The sequence below is a fragment of the Loxodonta africana genome, chromosome 15 (genome assembly GCF_030014295.1).
Source record: "Loxodonta africana isolate mLoxAfr1 chromosome 15, mLoxAfr1.hap2, whole genome shotgun sequence".
Taxonomy (NCBI): Eukaryota; Metazoa; Chordata; class Mammalia; order Proboscidea; family Elephantidae; genus Loxodonta; species Loxodonta africana.
This window is the reverse complement of record NC_087356.1, coordinates 768,637-792,501: the sequence shown is the minus strand read 5'-3', so window position 1 is coordinate 792,501 and position 23,865 is coordinate 768,637. Positions and strand designations below refer to the sequence as shown.

At 42.8% G+C, this 23,865-nt stretch overlaps 1 long non-coding RNA gene and 1 pseudogene across 1 annotated transcript in view; one reads left to right on the top strand and one right to left on the bottom strand.

The window, feature by feature from the left end:
• Positions 1 to 1,752: 1,752 nt before the first annotated feature.
• LOC104847113 (histone deacetylase complex subunit SAP18-like) lies at positions 1,753 to 3,187 on the bottom strand (annotated as a pseudogene).
• A 10,208-nt stretch (positions 3,188 to 13,395) lies between these two features.
• LOC135227756 (uncharacterized) overlaps positions 13,396 to 23,865 on the top strand; it is a 68,375-nt gene continuing 57,905 nt past the window's right edge. Inside the window, exon 1 of the long non-coding RNA XR_010317878.1 lies at positions 13,396 to 20,210. This is a non-coding gene — a long non-coding RNA (uncharacterized LOC135227756). The remainder of the gene's footprint in view (positions 20,211 to 23,865) is intronic.

Genomic DNA, 23,865 nt, shown 5'->3' with positions numbered 1-23,865 from the left:
CAAAGAAGTTTCACTGAACAAAAAGTGTGCTCACTTTATATATACTGAAACTATCTTATGATTTTTTTCAGGAGATTGAGGTTTTTTTAATGTCACATGTTGAAAAGCACCACGTGCATGACAGCGATGTACAGGATTTTGTAGACATTATGTGGGAAGACTTACTCAGGGTGATAGTAGATTAATTTGGGCCCTGGTGGTACAGTGGTTAAGAGTTCGGCTGCCAACCAAAAATGTTGCAGTTCAAACCCACCAGCTGCTCCTTGGAAACCTTACAGGGCTTCTCTGTCCTATAGGGTCACTATGAGTTGGATCCAACTCGATAGCAATAGTATTTTTTGGTTTTCAGCCTGCAGTAGCTTATGTTTGCTCCTGGAAGCTGTTCACTTTGCAGACTGTAACAAATTTAAATATTTAACTTGACCTCATTGGATGAAAAGTTGTTGGAGGGAAAAACATAGATCTGGGTCAAATATTATTATTCATTTATTTAGCTTGTCTCTGCCACTTGCTGATTAAGTTTCCAACAGTGATACCGGTTCTACATATCATCAGATTTTAAATGGCTGTGTTTGTATGTACAGGATAAAACTAATGCAACTTTACATGGAAAATCATTAGTATATATATTTTCTTCACGGAATATACATTTTCAATTTTCTATTGTTAGAAATGTTAGGCTACACTGAGGAATTAATGTTAGAGTCTACCTACTACATACCACAGTATTTCACAACAAGATGTGATAGCCCATAGAAGTTTAGTTCCAGTTTTAGCTAAATTCCTGTTTATGGCTAGTAGCTAGTATTTGTTCACTGTATGTCAGTACTTCCCAAATATTTAATCTGTACAGCAGTGTAGGCTGCTACATCCACTTTACAAATTCATAAAACTTGTCCGGGGTGGCAGAACAAATAGTGCAAACAAGATTTAAATCTTTAGCCTTACTCAGTGGGGCTCTCAACTCAGATAGTTTATGTAGTCTCGAATTTTAAATACATACTAGTCCTCAGCACGTAACAGGACGTGTGAATTTCCCCTACTCACTCTCTCAGCCTGACTTCATCCCTGGCTCTTTTTCACTTGGTCTAGCTAAGATTACTCTTTAGCCCCCATCCATTTTCAGATCTTCAAGGTAAACCTCTCCACCCCTACCCCTAAGTTCTAACCCTTGTTTCCTCTATACTGAGTATCCTGCCTTCAAAATGCCCTGTCCTCCCCATTTAAAACTGTAAAGGCTCTCATTGTGGGACCCACTCTCCTTTTTCCAGCTTGCCTCAGCTCATACTATTCCAAAGTGCCTCCTGATTCACAATGTTCTTTTTCTAGCTGTCCATCCTACAAACTAGTGCTCAATTTAACACAATCCCATGGCTTTCTTGTTCTGCCCCATTTGGGCTTGGACATACCTTCCCATCACTTAGCATAAACCCTAATTATTCATTAGATTAAATCCTGTTCCCTTTCCCCTGTTAACTTTCAGACCTAGGCTGATTGCACATGTCTATTTAACAATGCAGTTTTACACAGAATGCTAAGAGCACTTTTCTTCATATTTTACAGAAGAGCTTGAAACAGTATGGACTTTCTATTAATATTCATACCATAACACAGCTAAATCTAACCTAAATAGATGCATTACAATTTGTTTATAGGGTTTGAAGACTTAATGGCAATAACGAGGGAAGGACAAGAGCAAGCTTATTTTACATAACTGACTGGAAAATACGTTCAAGAAGCAGTAAATAGAATTTAATATGGCCTCATGCTCCCAGAAGGAGGTGGTGCTGGATTTGGAGGGGTGATCGCTATGTCCAAACGACCTCATACTTGGAATTTCTTTGACTGCTGAGTCATGGAATCGTCATCCCCCTTTCTGCCAGACATGGTGCGGCCAGTCTCCTTTACTCAATAAGCCAGGTCTTTTAAGATCCGTAAAAACAATTGCAAAATTGGAATGCGTGCCCTTCTTTCTAGCTTCTGGGTAGACTTCTTTTACTAAACTAGTCGGTTCTTTCAAGGTTGCATCCATGCAAGTGTTGATCTGCAGCTCGCTGGAGGGTACACTGCTATGGGAGAACGCGTCCATTCGGTGGTGGCCGTTATTGGTGGTGAAAACAGCAGCAGCAGTGGGCATGTCACCTCCTGATCCATCGGCTTCTCCGGCTCCGTGATTTCCTCCTGGGTGACGCGAGACTCTACCACCGTCTTCCTCCTCTGGCCCGTGAGACACTCCTCAGATACGACTTTTTAAAATGGATTTTTGCCTGCATACTGTCGCATCCCTACATTGCTGGAGGTAATTAAGACCTGAAGACAAATACTTTGTTCTCACCTGTGAGGGTGCTGAATACGCTGACCCACAGAAGGTGGAAGAGATGAACACACAGCTATGCTGATGGCTGAGCCAAGGTCAAGTGACCCCAGGAAAACACAACCAGAGCCTGAGACTTCGGAGCTGTCAGAGGCCAGATCCTTCATCTGACTATGAGGAAAAGCAGGGAGGGAGGAAGGGAAGTGGCTCACCACTGTTGCACAGCTGGTTAGCGGTGGTAGAAGTGTGACCAGAAAGCCAGGTTCTCCAGACCTTCGAGCTGGCTTCACTCAGGTAAGCAGATTCACAGGAGAATCTACTTCCCCACCTGTCTCCCATGCCCAGAGCACTCCCGGGAGCTGAGACTCAGATGAAACCATGAGAAGTAGTGCTGTGTCTGGCTTGTGGCGTCACTCGCATGGGTTGTTAATCACACCCATCTGCTGATAGTGCTGTAAGATAGGAAGAAGTCATCTTCTCTGTGCTCTGTTTTTCCATCTGCCAAACACAGGTCAAGGCTGCTCTGACTTACGGCTTTTTTTTCTGCCCCTGGAGCTCTGTAAAGGAGCTGGAAAGAGGGAGCTAGGAGTAAGACAACGGCTATGGTGCTTGCCTTTCAGCAATATTTCACTACTCTTTGAAACATCGGAAGTATTTCATAAATTTCTTATGTGGCGCGTCCACTTTTCACTCTGTACTTCACCTGCTTCTTCACTGGTTCTTCATTCTACTTGCCAGTTAACCTCCTCTGCCCCTTTTCATCACGGCCAGTTTTCCCTGTGAATTCACCCATCACTCGGTAGTGATTCCAGGTCTCACCTGAGCTCCAGCCTCACATCCAAGCATGCTCAGCTCATCTAACCCCGCGTCCATCTCTATCTTCCCCCCAGCTCCCTTCTCAACACCCCCCTCCCCACCTCAACTCTGGGGCTGTGACTCGTCCTGTCCTGGGGCTCCCAGGGTGAATCTGACGCCTTTGTTTATTCTTTGCAGCATCTTTTGGGCCATCCCTTTCCCTCTGTCCCAGAAAGAAGCATCTGGGCTCCATACCCTGGGGTAAGTCCTGGTCCCCCCTTGTTTAGACACCAGCCCTGTGTCCTTGGGAAGGTCACTTTTATCTCTTTTAGCTGGGTGTCCTCTTCTGGTAAAAAGGAGATGGATTAGATGACCCCAAAGACCCGTCCAGTGTCCACACTCTGCAAATCTATGACTGGAAATTGCTAACACCCCTGCAGTTCTAAACATTCCTGAGAATGAGCCCGTCTGGCCCTCTGCTACCTGTCGGTCTCAGTCTGCTGCAGAGTTGGCCTTCTGAGGTAGACTGCATCCTGCGTGCTGCTCCCCGGGTCAACTGCAGCAGTGATTCCCCGTTTCCTCTGGGACAGAGTGGCCATGGAACGTATCATCCAGACGTGGGTGACAGGCATGAACCGCGACTGTCTCCGGATAAAACAGGGCATCTGGTCACCCTGTTATTGAATCAAGTCCAAATTCTCCGCCTTAATCAAATGGCTCTTCCTTGCCTGTCAGTCTCTCTCAGAACTTGGGCCAGGATTGTCCCCTGTTAAAAATTCTACCTTCTTTTTAATAATGGAAATTGGCCAGCAGGCAGATCTTTTGGTGCCAGTCTGCATTTGGACCATCATTTTCTAAACCAAAAATAAATAATCACACCTCCCAGTTTTGCTCTTCAGGGAGTTTCCTACACATCTGGTAGCAGCCGCTTCCAATTTGAGTAGGCGACAGCAGCCCCAGCTAGGATCCTCAGTGTGGCTAAAACTTCCCGAGGCCCCCACCCTGTCCTCCCTGGAAAAGGTGGGAAAGTGAGTCATGTGCTAGGGAAAAGTGGCCCTTGGGGGTGAACGCTGCTCCCCCGGGTCAGGAGACAAAACGGGGGGATCTGTAGGGTTCTGGAGCAGGACAGAACAACAGGCGTTGGCTCAGAGCAAGGTTTTCCCGCTGCAGCCTTCACCACAGTCCCGGCCTGGCCACTCTGCCCAAGGCCACTGTCTAGAGGCACCCTGTGAGGCTCAAGGCAGGCCTTCTGTAGGTTGGATCTGATACCAGACCACATTTACTCTAGAAAACAGTCACAGAAACCAAGCTGCTGTATGAAAATAAATCAATAAGCTGGCAGCCAGCTGGGCTTGCTGATAAGCCATCTCAAATCTCAGCTCCCCGGATTGTAGACCTGTGGCAGAGCCGCTACACCAGCAGCAGCCAGGATTACGGCATCTCCAGCCTGCTGTCCCCCTGGCAAGTTGGTGGAAGTGGGCATGCTATTTGGGGGTGAGATGGATGAGAATTTGGTCTGAGGAAATAAGTAGAGCCATCTTCATCTCTGCTGTCTACCCAGCTGGTGCAGGCAGAGACCCTTGGATTGGTGCACAGTTGCCTGGTGCTGAGGCCTGGGTCGGGAAAACCTGCAGAGATGAGGCCCCCGGGATCCTCCATGGACTGAAGGTGTGGGGGCTACAGTGCTCCCTAGAAGCTTCCTTAGCGTTTCTCGCCAACTGCCGAGCACTGACGTTGCCCCCAAATGCACAGGGGAAGCCAGACACCTTGCACCTCTCCCCTCACCACTGCAGTCTGGCCAGATAGAACCCTTTCTCTGTCTAATGACATTTTAAGAAATCTGATACACCCAAGTCGTATCCCCAAGTGAATGACAGGACACAACTTTTCAGTCCTCCACGTTTACAAAACACCTTCTTTCTGGAGATGGGCATTTCTCCCAACTTGAGTAATCTCAGCCTGTCAGGAATGAGAGGTTTCACAAGAAAAAATGCTATACCTCAGTGCGGGAATGGCCGTGCCCTGAAGAGAGAGGGGATTTTCCACACGACCGCTCTGCTGATTCACCTCCCTCAGCAGGTTTAGAAACAGCCCAGCAAGCTGATTGTCTGGTGTTCCCTAAATTGTCATTGTCACAAAGATGATTTCTGCTTCACTTCTCTCATAGTTCTCCCCCTCACCCCGGCTGCTCCCCCGACGTTGCTTGGCCCTAGGAACAGTAATTGAGCCATTCAGCCATTGGGAACCGTCCTGTGCACATCCCCTTAGGGTCTCTTTGTCTGCTTTGTTTTTGAGACAAGGCCTCAGCTCCCTCACTTTTGGTTGGGTGCTTACCACAGCAACCCAAACCCATAAACAGGGTGTTTGCAGGGGACTGTCCCCGCTTCACAGGCAGCTGGCTGAGGCTGCTTCAACCTATCAAGTGGGGCAGGTGGGGATTTTCCCTCTTTCCTGCATTCTAACTGCTCTTTCTTCCTTTTCTCACCGTGTGTAGGTGGTAGCTAGTTTATAGCACCAAACCTAACAGCAAATAGTTAATTGCAAACACTTCCCTTCATGCACAGGGCAAACGATTGTGTCTTCATCTCCTCAGACAGCCCTTTTCATGCCCATGGACCCCATCTTGGCCCCCTTGCCTTTGAGAGGCTCCCAGGCTGCATCCCTTGGCCTCTCAAGTCAAGGCACTCAAGGACTGCCTGTTTTGGACTGTACATCCTGTGTGTGACTACACATGCCCGCAGCCACAGCTCAGTGAGCTGGGTGGTCATGGGGCTGGGCCTCACACACAGAAAACAAGGTTCTCATTCAGGGCTTGACTGCACTTCCAAACCCGGTCCAGGTGAAGAGGGTCTAGTCCCTGTCCTGTGTTATCCAGTGGCAGGTGTCTGTGGTGTTGAAATCCAGCCCTTTTCCAATGTTCTTTTCACACTACTGATTCTTCTGTGTTTTATTGACTATGCAAAGGCATTCAACTGTGTGAATCATAACAAATTATGGATAACTTTACGAAGAACGGGGATTCTAAAACACTTAATAGTGCTCACATGGAACCTATAAATAGATCAAGAGGCAGTCATTCAGACAAAACAAGGGATACCTCATGGCTTAAGGTCAGGAAAGGTGTGTGTCAAGGTTGTATCCTTTCACCATATTTATTCACTCTGTATGCTGAGCACATAGTCTGAGAAACTGGACTATATGTAGAGGAACGTGGCATCAAGATTGGAGAAAGGCTCGTTAACAACCTGTGTTATGCAGATAACACAACCTTGCTTGCTGAAAGTGAAGAGAACTTGAAGTACTTACTGATAAATATCAAAGACTACAGCCTTCAGTATGGATTACATCTCAACATAAAGAAACAAAAATCCTCACAACTGGACCGACAAGCAAACACGATGATAAATGGAGAAAAGATTGAAGTTGTCAAGGATTTCATTTTCTACAATCAATGCCCATGGAAGTAGCAGCCAAGAAATCAAATGACGTATTGCATTGGGCAAATCTGCTGCAAAAGACCTCCTTAAAGTGTTTTTTTTTTAAAAAAAAAAAAGCAAAGATGTCACTTTGAGGACTAAAGTGAGCCTGACCCAAGCCATGGTATTTTCAGTTGCCCCATCTGCATGGGAAAGCTGGACAACGAATAAGGAAGACTGAAGAAGAATTGATGCCTTTGAACTGTGGTGTTAGTGAACAGTATTGGGCATACCATGGACTGCCAAAAAAATGAACAAATCTGTCTTGGAAGAAGTACAGCCACAATGTTCCTTAGAAGTGAGGGTGGCGAGACTTTGTCTCACATACTTTGGACATATTGTCAGGAGGGACCTGTCCCTGGAGCAGGACATCATGCTTGGCAAAGCAGAGGGTCAGTGAAAAAGAGGAAGACCCTCAACATGATGGACTGACACAGTGGCTGCAACAGTGGGCTCAAACATAGCAATGATTACAAGGATGGCAGAGGACAGGGCAGTGTTTTGTTCTGTTGCATTGGGCAAATTGTACATGTTGTACATAGGGTTCCTATAAGTCAGAACGGACTCGATAGCACCTAACAACAAAAATAAGAAGTAACAAAGTGTTGATACATGCAGTATCTTGAGTGAATCTCCAGAAAATTATGCTGAGTGGAAAACAAGCCAATCCCAAAGGGTTGTGTACTATAATCCCATTTATATAACATTCTTAAACTGACAAAAATATAGAAATGGAGACAAGAGTCATGGGTGTCTGTGGTTAAGAGTGGAGTGAGGTTTGAATGGGCAGGAGAGAAGTGTCTGTGGCCATAAAAAGACAACATGAAGGATCCTTGTGGTGATAGAAAGGGTCTGTCTTTGAGTCTATCAATGTCATAGCCTGTTTGTTACATCGCACTATAGTCTTTGCAAGATGTTACCATTGGGAGAAAGTGCATAAAGGGTTTATGGCATGTCTCTGTATTATTTCTTAACTGCATGTGAATCTACACAATTATCTCAAAATACAAAGTTTCATTCAATTAAAAAAATTAGAAACTTAAAAAAACGTATTGAGAACAAGGTGGCTCAGAAAAGCTCAGAGTGAAGGAGCAAAGATATATTGGGCAATTTAATAACAACAAAAAATCTAGGGTTCTGATAATTAATATTGGTCCAAGTTGACTTCAAGGCCATAAAAGGTATTGAATAAGGAAAAACACGATACCATATAGGCCACAATCTACAATGGGAATTTACCTGTCATACATTTTATGCACAGGGTGGCATAATATACCAATACATAAGACATAAACTGCTGGAAAATCTAAAAAAATCACAGAAACTCCAAAGTATCATGAGAATTTGAGCATGTCTCTTGCCAAGCAACGAAGAGACTGTGAACGATGATAATAAAGTTGAGTTCACAAATATATATTGAGTTTCGTTCGTTTCTTGACAATAGATAATATACCCTCTTTCCAAAGGCTCATCAACTTTTCACACACACAAAAAAGATGATATATTAGACTATAATAAAAACCTCAATAAATTCCACAAAGTAAAAAATAGTTCAGGTGACATTCTCTGCATCAACGAGACAACACTAGTAACAACAATAAAATAGAACCAAAAGAGAAAAGAAAAAAAAAGTTAGTCACCTAGAAATTTAGGCACTCTTTTTAAACCAATACTTGATCAAAGAAGAAATTAAAATTGAAATTGCTAAAAAGCTAAGAAATAATATAATGGAAATGTGAAACAAAGAAAAATCATACTTTTAAACCTTGATGAGAAAGGATGAATTAAGTTTGAAGATATTATGTTGAGTGAAGCGAGTCAATCACAAAAAGACAGATATTGTTTTTCCTCACTTATATAAAAGGACAAAAAAGGGCAAATGTACAAAGTTTATTAGTAGGAAAAGGGGGGTTAGCAGTGATGGAAAAATTGCATTGATTAAGGGTGGGTCGCATAGTTGATTATTGCAATTTCTGTCAATAAGTTGTACACCTGTAAAAAGTTGAATTGGCAAGTTGTGTGATAGATATACTCACAACAATGGCAAAACAAACAAACGAGCTGCTGAGGCTGCATATGTACAACCAAATACCTCATGGGATTTTGTACCTTGGTTTGCAGGTTTAGGGCTTGGTTTCATGGGACATCCCAGTTAATTGGCCTAATAACATATTTAGTGCTTCTGTTCTACCTCCTAGTTCACTGTGTAGTTCCCGGGGTCTTAAAAGCTTGCAAGTGGCCATCCAAGGCTCAACAATTGGTCTCTACTTGCCTGGAGCAACAGAGGAAGAAGGAGAGTCAGAAATAGGAGGAGGAAATGGATTGTGTGGCTAATTCCTTCTGCCAAAAACTGCCTCCTTTACCATGGGACCAGAAGAACTGAATGGTGCCCAGCTGCCATTACTGAACATTCTGATCAAAGACTCTACAGACGAATCCTGATCAAAAGAGGAAAAATGCAAAACAAATTTTCCGTTTATCATGGACTCCAGACTTTCTGGAGCCATGGAGGCTGGATGAATCCCTGAAACTATTGTCTTGAGATATCTTTAAATCTTAAACCAAAAAAAATCCCCTGAAGTCTTCTTAAAACCCAACATTAGTTTAGCTTTACTGATAAAGAATGTCTACCTTGAGCATTGTGGTATTTCAAGATCAGTGTGGGATCAAATTAACAACTGCCACTGGAAAGATTAGATAAGAACCTCAGGGGGCAGTGAGTTTATGTTAGTGGTGGAGGAACAACTCAGAGAAGGAGGGTGAGAATGGTGCACAACTTGAAGAATGTAATCAATGTCACTGAACTGTACATGTAGAAACTGTTGAGTAGGTATGTATTTTGCTCTGTATATTCTCAACATCAACAGAATGAATTAAATAAAAGAATCCAATTTAAGGAGCATTTTTATAAGCACTATGAAGACTGAAAGAAATAATAAATAAAAAGAACATAAATTTATAAATCAGAAAGCAGTAGATTTTTTTTTTTTTAAAACCAAACTAGTTCTCTTGAAGAAAAAAGAGCGAACAGTAGACTTCTAGAGAAACCATTGGTTTACCTAATCTACAGAAAAAGAGAGAGCCCAGGTACCTAGAAGTAGAAATGAAAAGAAGGAAATAAACATGGGTATCAAGAGAATTATAAGTTATACAAGACAGTATTCTACAGCATGTTTACAAGTAAAATTCAAATTATGGATGCAAGGAGTGGTTGTTTTAGGAAAATATAAGTTGCTGGAAGAAATTGAAAATCTCAAAATTCCCCAGGAATGGAATAAGTTGTCAAAGAACAATGCACTCCATGAACATGTATTGAATCCCTTTTATGTGCTGGGGTCCTGGAAGATCCAGAGGAAAACCAAAAGGCCTCACTTTCAGGTTGTTCTCTGCGAGTTGGAGCTGAGGGGAATTTAAGGGAACTCTCAATTTTGCAAGATCCTGGTCATCAAGGGCCAAACAGATGGGAGAAGTGAGAGAGGCCTGGGTGTCTGTCGTGTCCTGTCCCTCACGAGCTCACTTCTTTCTCATTAAGACCAAGCCCTTTCTATGCCCCTGTTTCCTGCTAGGGTAACATGCGGCCACTGGGGACTACCTCTCAGGACTTTTAGGAGCATAAAGAAGTACCCTGTGATGGTAGTTTCTCTTGGCTGCCCCCGTGCACGGGGACCACCTCCCGAGGACATCAGGAAAAGTGTCCAGGAGAGGGGGCTGTGCATTGGAATCCTGAAGGACGAGCTGCAAGCGAGGAAAAAAGTGTTCTAGACAAAGGACATGTACAGCAGCAGGAAGCAGAGGAAGGGCCTGGTACTCGAGGACCTGCCCCTATGGCTTTCTATAACTGGAGCACGTAGGGTGGGCCGGGGGGGACGTGCGGAGCTGAGGCATGGACCAGTCACAGAGGGTCCCCCACATCAGCAACATTTAGCTGAATGTTCTTGGGTACGTACCCAAAAAAACCAGCCCAATTCTCAAGTAATTCCAACTCATTGTGAGCCCATGTGTGCTGGAGTAGAACTGTGCCCCATGGGAGTTTCAGTGGCTGCATTTTGGGAAGTAGATCACCAGGCCTTTCTGCCGAGGCACTGCGGAGTAGACTCAAACCTCCACTCTTTTGGTCAGCAGTGAGTGGATTAATCATTTCCTTCACGGAGGGACTCCCTTACATAGATAGGTGTAAAGGAAATCAAGTGACCCTCGACATTCCAGGGGCTGAAATTGTCCATAAACTGAGCATCTTTGTGTGTGTGTGTGTGTATTAAATGTTTAATGAGGGACTAATTTGCTCTGCAAACCCTCATCCAAAGCACAAGAGAAAAAAAAAAGAAAACTTTCTAAATTGTTGGAGTTCCAGAGGTGGTTCTGGCAAGAAGAAAGTACATTCAAAATGGCTAGACAAAAAGTTATGAGGTAGTTCACTAGAATTCTGCGATGTTGCTAACTGGAAAGGTTCTAGGCCATGCTAAGACATCCTCTTTGAGGCACTCAGGGCAACAGAATACAGGACTAAATGGATCACAGCTTTTCCTCTGTGCCTTTGTTGTGGTTCAAGCCCTGGTTGTGCAGTGGTTGAGTGCTCAGCCGCCAACCAAAAGGTCGGCAGTTCAAACCCACCAGCCACTCTCCGGAAACCCCACTCATAGGATCACCATGCATTGGAACTGACCCAGCGACAAAGGGTTTGTTTTTTTGTTGTGGCTAGTTAATTGCTGAGTCAGCTCCGACTCATGGCCACCTCGTATATAACAGAACCAAATGCTACCTGGTCCTGTGCCATCTTCGTAATTGTTGGTATGTGTGAGTCCCTTGTTGTGGTTATTGTGTTAGTCCATCTCACTGAGGGCTTACCTTATTTCAGCTGGCCCTCTGCTTTACCAAACATGATGTCCTCTTCTAGCAGCTGGTCTTTCCTGATGACATGTTCAAAGTAAGCAAATAAAAGTTTCACCATCCTCGCTTCTAAGGAACATTCTGGTTACATTTCTTCTAAGACTGATTTTTCATTCTTTTGTCAGTTTATGGTATGTATGTTCTGTATTCTTTGTCAGCACCATGGTTCAAACACATTGATTTTTCTGTCTGTTTTTTTCGTTATCCAACTTTCGCATGCCTGTGAGGCAACTGAAAAGATCATGGCTTGGGTCAGATGCACCTTAGTCTTCAAAGTGACATCTTTGCTTTTTACAGTTAAAGAGATCTTTTGTAGCAAATTTGCCCAACACAATATATCGTTTGATTTCTTGACTGCTGCTTCCATGGACATTGTTGATCCAAGTAGAATGACATCCTTGGCAACTTCAGTTTCTTCTCTATTTATCATGATGTTGTTTATCAGTCCAGTTTTGAGAATTTTTGCTTTTTTTCGTGTTCAGGTGTAATCCTTACTTAAGGCTGTAGTCTTTGACCTTTATCAGTAAATGCTTCAAGTCATCTTTATTTTCCACAAGCAAGGTTGTATCATCTGCATATTGCAGGTTGTTAATGGGTCTTCCTCCAATCCTGATACCATGTTCTTCTTCATATAGTGTTATGAAATTCTCATTTTTCCAGATTTCATCCGTATTGGTTTTGATCCACATAGTCAAATACCTTCGCATGGCTGATGAAACACAGGTAAACATTTTGTATTCTCCGCTTTCTGCCAGGATTAATTTGACAACAGTGATGATATCCCTCATTCCACATTCTCTTCTGAACCCAGCTTGAACTTCTGGCAGTTACCTGTCGATGAATAGCTGCAGTTGTTTTTGAATTATCTTTAGCAGAATTTTGCTAGCCTGAGATATTAATGATACTGTTCAATAATTTCTACGTTCTGTTTCATCACCTTTATTTGGAATGGGCACCAATATGGATCTTTTCAAGTCTGTCGCCTGGGTACCTATCTTTCAAATGTCTTACATGGATGAGTTAAGCACTTCCAGCATTTCATTCTTTTGATGAAGAATCTCAATTGGTGTTCTGTCAATTCTTGGAGGCTGTTTTTTTGCCGATGCCTTCAGTGCAGCTTAAACTACTTCCTTCAGTATCAAGCAGTTCTTGATCATATGTTATGTTCTGAAATGTTTGAATGACTTTATATATTTCTTCCATCTTCTTTTGATGCTTCCTGCATCATTCAGTTTTTACCCACAGAACCCTCCAGTATTGCATCTCAGTGCATTTGAGAAGTGCCAATAGTGTTCTTCCCTTTCAGTTTTCTGACTCCAGATTTTTCCAAATTTCATCATAATTTTTACTTTGTCTTCTGGAGCTGCCCTTAGAAATCTTTTGTTTAGCTCTTTTACTTCATTTTTTCTTTCATCTGCTTTAACTATTCTGTGCTTAAGAGAAAGTTTCAGAGTCTAAATTGAGCATCTTAAATCACTCTCCAGAGGTCCAGGGTGAGCCCGAAGTGGGGCTCTTAGATGCAGAGAAGGCTCTGACCTGCCCTGAAAGCCTTTTGATGGGGCTCCGTAGGTAGAGACGACAGAGCTAAGACTCACATGGCATGGTCTGAGGCCCAGGTGCAGGTGACGGGGAAGAGGTCTTGAAGTTGTTACTGGATAGGCCATCCCCAGCAGGTTCTTCCAGATCTGCTTCCAAGAAGCCTTGCTCAGCAATTAACCCAGATGGTCACTGGGGGGTTCCTTTTACCTATAAATCTTTGAAGCCCTCTTTTGGATTTCAACAGCATCATTGCAAGCTTTCTCTACTTCCCCCTAAGATCTAGAGGTGTTGTCTCAGCTCATTCCAGCCTTCCTTCCCAAGCTGTTGTTGGATTTGATGATGTAGGAAAATTAGCAGTAGATGGATGGGTAGGTGGGTGGGTGGGTGGATGATAGGGGAAGGTATAGAAAGACAGGCAGATATGTAGGTAGACAGACAGACAAACAAATAGATAAGTATAGATAGATGACAAGTAGATGGATGAATAGCCCCTGGTAGAGGAACGGGGCCTCATCTGAACTTGCCTGACATGGAGGTGGACCTCTGAAATGAAAAAGTTCTTTGGTGTTTGTTCCTTGATTATTAATGCCCATCCTGTGAGTTTAACCTTCTAGGTAAGGGATCTAAGTCCAAATTCAAGGACAAATGGGGAATTAGAGGCAGCAGTAAGTTGAGGTCAATTCTGGGTTACAAGTCAGAGAGAAGAGCCCGACTGAGTGCCTTTTTACAAGTCACCTGTCTGCATACGGTGGGGGCTGTATTTCTGAGCCAATCTGCAGGGTGGTATGTAAGGACCCCCTCATCTCTGCCTGCAAAGCTCTGCTTTCTGAATTTGCTTACTCCCACTGGACATGATGAGGCTGTAACACCATAGAGGATGGGTTTGCCAGAGCATGGCAACACACAGGAGAGCTTTGATTCTGCAGTCAGCAATATAACCCCCCTATTATGGATTGACTTGTGTCCCCCAAAGATGTATGTCAACTTGGCTAGTCCGTGATTCCCGGTATTGTGTGATTGTCCACCATTTTGTCATCTGATGTGATTTTTCTGTGTTGTAAATCCTGCCTCTATTATGCTAATGAGGTGGGATTATCTGCAGTTATGTTAATGAGGCGGGATTATCTGCAGTTATGTTAATGAGGCAGGACTCAATCTACAAGATTAGGTTGTGTCTTAAATCAATCTCTTTGGAGATATAAAAGGGAGAAGTGAGCAGAGAGACAGGGGGACCTCATAGCACCAAGAAACAAGAGTCAGGAGAGTAACGCGCCCTTTGGACCCAGGGTCCCTGTGCTGAGAAGCTCCTAGATCAGGGGAAGATAGATGACAAGGACCTGTCCCAAGAGCTGACAGAGAGAGAAAGCCCTCCCCTGGAGCTGGCACCCTGAATTTGGACTTCTAGCCTCCTAGACTGTGAGAGAATAAATTTCTCTTTGTTAAAGCCATCCATTTGTGGTATTTCTTTTATAGCAGCACTAGGTAACTAAGATACCTCCCCCTCAATAGAAGAGAAAGAATTTCCCATCAGCCTGCCTTCAGGGTCCAGAGGCAGCAGGACCCCAGGCTCCCTTCCATCCAGTGCATTCAGTATGCGGGTAGAAGATGGCTGTGGTTACCTTCTCAGACCCTTCCCTTTGTTTCCTTTTGGGCTTGTCAAATCTTTGTTTTGTGCAGATGGATTTTCTGCACTTTTCATTTCTCAGCATCTAGAGAGGACAGGATATAGCATACGTCTGGACTTTTCCAAGGAGTCCTTGGGTGGTGCCAGTAGTTAAGCGCTTAGCTACTAACTGAAAGATTGGCAGTTTGAGCCCACCCAGAGGAGCCTCAGAAGAAAGCCCCGGTGATCCACTTCCAAAAGTCACAGCACTGAAAACCGTGTGGAGTGTAGTCGACTCTGACATGCATGGGGTGGCCGTGAGTCAGAGTCAACACAATGGCGACTGGCCAGGCGTTTCCACTGGGGCCTAAACAGGTTGTGCCTGCATCCTTGGGTCTGGGTGTAGGCTGTCCTGCCTTCTTCCATGGCATTTGATCCACCATGACACAAGTGAGTGTCCCGTCATCACCTCACAGTGATGCTTGGCGAAGAGAAGCAGTTTCTTCTGCACAGAAGAGAGAGCCACCCGGGGCTGTGTCCAAAGATTCAGAAGAAAGAGGTTTCCTTCCTCCTCAGCCCTCTCCCCAGAGTACCCTGACTGACCAGAGAGGTCCAGCTGCCATTGTCTGCCACCTTCCTTGAGAAGAGAGGCTTTTAGGACACAGAGGTACTGAGCAGGTTGGATGTTAAAAACTGGGAAACATCTCCAGACGGTGGAAGAAAAAGAGGCCAATCTTGAACAACCTCCTCTGGTGATCAAAAGGGCACTGAAGTTTCCCTCCCTTTTCTGGTTAGATATAAATAAGACTTGCTCACCTGTGCAGACCTGCGCTCACACCTGGAGGTGATGGTGTGGAGGAAACTGAACAGGTGGACTGTAAGGACTGTAAATGGGCACTGTTCCAGTTTGGTCCAATTTTCAGTCGCGTTCCTGTTGCAAAGAATGTCCTTAGAAACCGCAAAGCTAGTACTTTTGCTAATGCAAACAGAAATTTCTTAAACTAAGAGATGGGGCCACTGCCCATCAATTTTACAGGCAGTAATGCAGATCCCCAGTGGCTAAAGCCTGAGGCAGCTGGCAGAGCACTTCATCACAGTGAGAGAACTGGGTTGTTGCCAAGGGGAAGCTGTTGTGATAGCATGCTGTTATTGCTCTGCGTTAATAAGTTGTGTTCATCTTCTCGGACTCTGGTGGCCCAACTCAGCCCTTTTTCTTCATCTTTTTGCTTATTATACAGCTCAGGCCATGGGTATGTGCCGCCTACTTGTCATGAATTGCAGGAAAACCCCCTCCTGCTGCTGCTGGTCCTGGTGGGCTTACACTTCTGGGAATCAAGGCTTTCTGGACTCTTCGGTTCCACAAATTATACTGAGCACGATGCTGGGCTGGCGCTGCAGGGAACTCCAAGATGCATGCCCACAGTTCTACCTTCATGATCATTTTGTGGTTTCAGGGAAGAAAGTCACATAGCCAGATAATTTCAACAACAGGCAGACTGTGTAACAGAGGGAAAACACACTGCTGTGGGAACCCAGACAAGGAGAGGGAAACTTGCAACGGGGGTAGATGAGGGGTGCCTTCTTGGGTGAGGTTTCAGTTTAGGGAACTCTTAGAGAGTGTAGCCATTTCAACCTGGAGTTTACCATAATGAAGAAGGAGGAACCTAGACACAAGAAAGGACACATAGCCTTTATGTATTTTTTTAATTATTACACAGTAAAATGACCTTATTTACAACAATGACCAAAAAAAAAAAAAAAAAGACTAGCTGCTAAGGCTGCTTATGTACGACAAAACACCTCATGAAATTTGGCTCCTTAGTTTGGAGGTTTAGGGTCACAGTTTCATGGGACATCCCAGTTAATTGGCCTAATAACATGTTCAGTGCTTCTTTTCTATCTCCTACCCCTGGTGGCATGGTGGTTAAGAGCTCAGGCTGCTTACCAAAAGGTTGGCGGCTCAAATCCACCCACTGCTCCTTGGAAACCCTATAAGGCAGTTCTACTCTGTCACATAGGGTCACTATGAGTCAGCATCAACTCGATGGCACACAACAACAACAGTTCCTTGAGTAGTTTCTGGGGTCTTAAAAGTTTACAAGTGGCCATCCAAGGCACAACAATTGGTCTCTATTCACCTGGAGCAACAAAGGAAGAAGAGTCAGGAATAGGAGGAATGTGCGGCTAATTGCCTCCATGAAAAACTGTCTCCTTTGCCATGAGACCAGAAGAACTGAATGATACTTGGCTACCACTACTGAATGTTCTGATCAAAGATTCTGTAGAAGAATCCTGACCAAAAGGGGGAAAATGCAAAACAAGTTTTCAAATTATCACAGACTTCAGACTTTCTGGAGCCATGGAGGCTGGATGAATCCCTGAAACTGTTGTCCTCAGGTAACCTTTAAACTTTAAACCAAAAATATCCCCTGAAGTCTTCTTAAAACCAAACAATAGTTTAACTTAACTAGTAAAGACTGCCTGCCTTGAGCATTATGCTCTTTTGTTGTTGTTAGGTGTGGTTGAGTTGATTCCGACTCATAGCGACCCTGAAACACTGCGAGGTCCTGCGCCATCCTTAAAATGGTTGTTATGCTTGAGCCTATTTTTGCAGCCACTGTGTCAATCCATCTCCTTGAGAGTTTTTCTCTTTTCCGCTGACCCTGTACTTTCCGCTGACCCTGTACTTTCCCAAACATGATGTCCTTCTCCAGGGACTGATCCCTCCTGATAGCACGTCCAAAGTATATAAGATGCAGTCTCTCCATCTTTGCTTCTAAGGAGCATTCTGGTTGTACTTCCTCTAAGACAGATTTGTTTGTTCTTTTGGCTGTGGTATATTCAATATTCTTCGCCAACACCACAAATCAAAGGCGTCCATTCTTCTCCGGTCTTCCTTATTCATTGTCCAGCTTTAACATGCATATGATGTAATTGAAAATACCATGGCTTGGGTCAGGCACATCTATGTCTTCAAGGTGATATCTTTGCTCTTCAACACTTTGAAGAGATCCTTTGTGGCAGATTTGCCCAATGCCATGTGTCTTGATTTCTTGACTGCTGCTTCCACGGGTGTTGATTGTGGATCCAAGTGAAATTAAATCCTTGACAACTTCAGTCTTTTCTCCATTTATTATGATGTGGCTCATTGGTCCAGTTGTGAGGATTTTTGTTTTCTTTATGTTGAGGCGTAATCCATACTGAAGGCTGTGGTCTTTGATCTTCATCAGTGAGTGCTTCAAGTCCTCTTCACTTTCAGCAAGCAAAGTTATGTCACCTTCATGATGCAGGTTGTTAATGAGCCTTCCTCCAATCTTGATGCCCCATTCTTCTTCATATAGTCCAGCTTCTTGGATTATACCATCTCAAGAATAGATTTGATGCATTGAACACTAATGACCAAAGACCAGACGAGTAGTAGAATGACTTCAAGGACATCATACTTGAAGAAAGCAAGAGGTCATTGGAAAGAAAGGAAAGAAAAAAATGACCAAGATGGATGTCAGAGGAGACTCTGCAGTTTGCTCTCAAACATCCAGTAGTAGCTAAAGCAAAAGGAAGAAATGATGATAAAAGAATTGAAAAGAAGATTTCAAAGGGCAGCTTGAGAAGACAAAGTAAAGTATCATAATGACATGTGCAAAGAGTTGGAGATAGAAAACCAAAAGGGAAGAACATGCTTGGTGCTTGTCAGGCTGAAAGAACTGAAGAAAAGATTCAAGCCTGGAGTTGCGGTAGTGAAAGATTCTATGGGGAAAATATTAAATGTCACAGGAAGCATCAAAAGAAGATGGAAGGAATACACAGAGTCATTATACCAAAAAGAATTAGTCAATGTTCAACCATTTCAAGAGGTAGCATATGATCAGGAACCAATGGTACTGAAGGAGGAAGTACAAGCTGCATTGAAGGCATTGGTGAAAAACAAAGGCTCCAAGAATTGTCAGAATATCAATTGAGATGTTTCAGCAAATGGATGCAGCGCTGGAAGTGCTCACTCGTCTATGCCAAGAAATTTGGAAGACACCTACCTGGCCAACCAAATGGAAGAGATCCATATTTATGCCTATTCCCAAGAAAGGTGATCCAACTGATGCAGAAATTATAGAACAATATCATTAGTATCACAGGCAAATTTTGCAGAAGATCATTCAAAAGTGGCTGCAGCAGTATATCGACAGGGAATTGCCAGAAATTCAGGACGTGGAACCAGGGATATCACTGATGATGGCAGATGGATCCTGGCTGAAAGCAAAAATACCAGAAGGATGTTTACCTGTGTTTTATTGACTATGCAAAGCCCTTCAACTGTGTGGATCATAACAAATTATGGATGACATTGCAAAGAACTGGAATTCCAGAACACTTAATTGTGCTCATGAGGAACCTTTACATAGATCAAGAGGCAGTTGTTTGAACAGAACAAGGGAATACTGATTGGTTTAAAGTCAGGAAAGGTGTGCGTCAGGGTTGCATCCTTTTACCACACCTATATTCCATGCTCTTTTAAGAACTATCTATATGGGATCAAGTTGACAACAACTCAAAAGATTAAATAGGAACCTTCGGGGGCAGTGAGTTTGTGTTAAAGGGAGAGAAACAACTCAGAAAAGGAGGGTGGGAATGCTTGCAGAACTCAAAGAATGTAATTAATGTCACCGAATGGTACATGTAGAAACTGTTGAATTGGTGTATATTTTGTTGTGGATATTCGCAACAAGAACAACAACATAATATATTTTTAAATGACCTTGTTTTTGAGAGTATAAAAAAAAACCAAACCCGTTGCCGTCAAGTTGATTCCGGCTCATAGCGAGAGTATAGTTCTATAAATTTTAGGACATGTATAGATTCATGTAACCACCACCGCAACCAGGATACAGAAAAATTTAATTACCCTGAAATAATCCCTTATACCCCTGCCAATACATAACCTTTTGATATTGGCTTTCTCTACTCAGCACAGGGACGCATTACTCAAAAAACAAGATATGCACAGGTTTACTTGTACTTACTTATTAATCTGTAGTGCACAGTTTCACCAGTATTTCACCACATGTGTAAGTAAGCACAAGCAAGTCCACGCATACCTTGCTTCCTGGTTAATCTGTCCCTAACTCAGCATAATGACTTTGAGATCAACCAAGTTGTATGCATCAATATTTCATTCTTTTTCATTGCTAAGTAGTATTCTGTTGTATGTGTGTACCAAAATTGTTTATCCACTTACCTGTTGAAAGGCATTTGGGTTATTTCCAGTTTTTGATGATAATGAATAGAGCTGCCAAAAATACTTATGTACAGATTACCGTGTGAACATAAATTTTCATTTTTCTAGGGCATAGTTTCTCAATTTTGGCTCTCTTGGCTTTTTGGGCTGGATATATCGTTGTTGTGGGGGTTGTCCTGTGTGTTGTAGGATGTTAGCAGTATGCCTGGCCTCTATCTACGAGATGTCAGTAGAACCACCCCAGTTTTGATGGCCAAAAAACATCTCCAGACATCATCGAATGTCCCCTGAGGGATGAAAAGCTCCATGATTTCAAGCCACTGCTCAAGGGTAAATATGCAGGAGTGGATTTTACAGGGTCACATGGTAAGTGTATGTTCAACTTTATAAGAATCTTTACATTTTGATTTTTTATCAAAAATCATTTGGATGTATTTGTGTGGGTCTACTTATGGGTTTTCTCCTTTACTCCTTTGATCTTTCTGTCTATCCCCTGATAATCCTGTGTTATCTTCATTACTGTAACTGTATAGAAAGTCTTAAAATCAAGTAGGGGGATTCCTCCAACTTTATTTTTCTTTTGCAAAATGTTTTAATTATTCTAGTTTCTTTGCCTTTCCAAAACATTCTGGAATCAGTTTGTGTCTATCTACAAAAAGTTCTGCTGCATTTTTTATTGGAATTGCATAAAATCTATGGGTCCATCTGGGGAGAATTGGCTGTGCTCTATTGACTCTTCCAATCCATGTTATTAAGCCTTCTTTGATTGCTTTCATCAGCATTTTTAGTTTTCAGCATAAAGGTCCTGTACATGTTTTTGTGGATTTAACCAGATGTTTCGTTGTCTCAGAGCTATTGTAAGACATATCTTTTAAATTTTGGTTTCAAATTACACATTGACACTAGTGTAGAAATAGTTGGTTTTTGTGTGTCAACTTTGTATCCTGTGACCCTGCTAAGCTCACTGTTATTTCTAGGAGTTTTTGTTTCTTGTAATTTCCTATGTCAGAAATCATGTTTTTTGCAAATAGGGATAGTTTTATTTTTTCCCTTCCAATTTGCATGCCTTCGTCTTCTTTTTCTTGCCTTACCGCAATGGCTGGGACTCCACTGTGATGTTGAGTAGGAGTGGTGAGATCAGACATCCTTGCCTTGTTCCCAGTCTTAGGCAGATAGCACTCAGTCTTCCACCATTGGGTAAAATATTAGCAGTAGGGTTGTTCTGGAGGTTTTAGGTGGATGCTGTTAATCAAGTTGACAAAGTTTTCTTCTATTCTTTGTTTCTTCAGGGTTTTTTATTTAAAAAAAATTTTTAAACATGAATGGATGTAGAATTTTGTCAAATGCTTTTTCTGGCATCAATTGATATGACCACGTGGTTTTTCTTCTTTAGATTGTTAATATGGTCAATTACAATTATTGATTTTTTCGAAGGTCACACCAAAATTTTAATAGTGATTATCTGTAGGTAGTAGGCTTAAATACCATTGTGGTTTTCTTCTTTATGTTGTATCATTGTTGTTCGGTGCCATCGAGTCAGTTCTGACTCGTAGCGACCCTATGCACAACAGAACGAAACACTGCCCAGTCCTGTGCCATCCTTACAATCGTTGTTATGCTTGAACTCATTGTTGCAGCCACTGTGTCTATCCACCTCGTTGAGGGTCTACCTCTTTTCTGCTGACCCTGTACTCTGCCAAGCATGATGTCCTTCTCCAGGGACTGATCCCTCCTGACAACATGTCCAAAGTATGTAAGACGCATTCTCGCCATCCTTGCTTCTAAGGAGCATTCTGGCTGTACTTCTTCTAAGACAGATTTGTTCATTCTTTTGCCAATTCAATTCAATTCAATATTCTTTGCCAACACCACAATTCAAAGGCGTCAACTCTTCTTCAGTCTTCCTTATTCATTGCCCAGCTTTCACATGCATATGATGTGATTGAAAATACCACGGCTTGGGTCAGGCGCACCTTAGTCTTCAAGGTGACATCTTTGTTCTTCTTGACTGCTGCTTCCATGGCTGTTGATTGTGGATCCAAGTAAAATGAAATCCTTGACAACTTCAATCTTTTCTTCATTTATCATGATGTTGTTCATTGGACCAGTTGTGAGGATTTTTGTTTTCTTTATGTTGAGGCGTAATCCATACTGAAGGCTGTGGTCTTTGATCTTCATTAGTAAGTGCTTCAAGTCCTCTTCACTTTCAGCAAGCAAGGTTGTGTCATCTGCATAATGCAGGTTGTTAATGAGTCTTCCTCCAATCCGGATGCCCATTCTTCTTCATATAGCCCAGCTTCTCGTATTATTTGTTCAGCATACAGATTAAATAGGTATGGTGAAAGAATACAACCCTGACGCACACCTTTCCTGACTTTAAACCAATCAGTATCCCCTTGTTCTGTCCGAACAACTGCCTCTTGATCTATGTAAAGGTTCCTCATGAGCACAATTAAGTGTTCTGGAATTCCCATTCTTCTCAGTGTTATCTGTAGTTTGTTATGATCCACACAGTCAAATGCCTTTGCATAATCAGTAAAACACAGGTAAATATCCTTCTGGTATTCTCTGCTTTCAGCCCGGATCCATCTGACATGAGCAATGATATCCCTGGTTCCACATCCTCTTCTGAAACCAGCCTGAATTTCTGGCAGTTCTCTGTCGATATACTGCTGCAGCCGTTTTTGAATGATCTTCAGCAGAATTTTGCTTGCGTGTGATATTAATGATGTTGTTTAATAATTTCCACATTCGGTTGGATCACCTTTCTTGGGAATAGGCATAAATATGGATCTCTTCCAGTCAGTCGGCCAGGAAGCTGTCTTCCATATTTCTTGGCATAGACGAGTGAGCACCTCCATCCAGTGCTGCATTTGTTTGTTGAAACATCTCAATTGATATTCTATCAATTCCTGGAGCCTTGTTTTTTGCCAATGCCGTCAGAGCAGCTTGGACTTCTTCCTTCAGTACCATCGGTTCCCGATCATATGCCACCTCTTGAAACGGTTCAATATTGACTAATTCTTTTTGGTATAATGACTCTGTGTATTCCTTCCATCTTCTTTTGATGCTTCCTGCATCATTTAATATTTTCCCCATGGAATCCTTCACTATTGCAACTCGAGGGTTGAATATTTTCTTCAGTTCTTTCAGCTTGAGAAACGCCAAGGGTGTTCTTCCCTTTTGGTTTTCCATCTCCAGCTCTTTGCACATGTCATTATAATACTTTATTTTGTCTTCTCGAGAGGCCCTTTGAAATCTTCTGTTCAGTTCTTTTACTTCATCAATTCTTCCTTTTGCTTTAGGTGCCTGACGCTCGAGAGCAAGTTTCAGAGTCTCCTCTGACAGCTACCTCGGTCTTTTCTTTCTTCCCTGTCTTTTCAGTGACCTCTTGCTTTCTTCATGGATGATGTCCTTGATGTCATTCCACAACTCGTCTGGTCTTCGGTCACTGGTGTTCAATGCGTCAAATCTATTCTTGAGATGGTCTCTAAATTCAGGTGGGATATACTCAAGGTCATATTTTGGCTCTCGTGGTCTTGCTGATTTTCTTCAGTTTCAGCTTGAACTTGCATGTGAGCAATTGATGGTCTGTTCCACAGTTGGTCCCTGGCCTTGTTCTGACTGATGATATTGAGCTTTTCCATCGTCTCTTTCCACAGATGTAGTCAATTTGATTTTTGTGTGTTCCATCTGGCGAGATCCATGTGTATAGTCACCGTTTATGTTGGTGCAAGAAGGTATTTGCAATGAAGAAGTCATCGGTCTTGCAAAATTCTATCATTCGATCTCCGGCATTTTTTCTGTCACCAAGGCCATATTTTCCAACTACTGATCCTTCTTCTTTGTTTCCAACTTTCGCATTCCAATCGCCAGTAATTATCAATGCATCTTGATTGCATGTTCATTCAATTTCAGACTGCAGCAGCTGATAAAAATCTTCTATTTCTTCATCTTTGGCCTTAGTGGTTGGTGTGTAAATTTGAATAATAGTTGAATTAACTGGTGTTCCTTGTAGGCG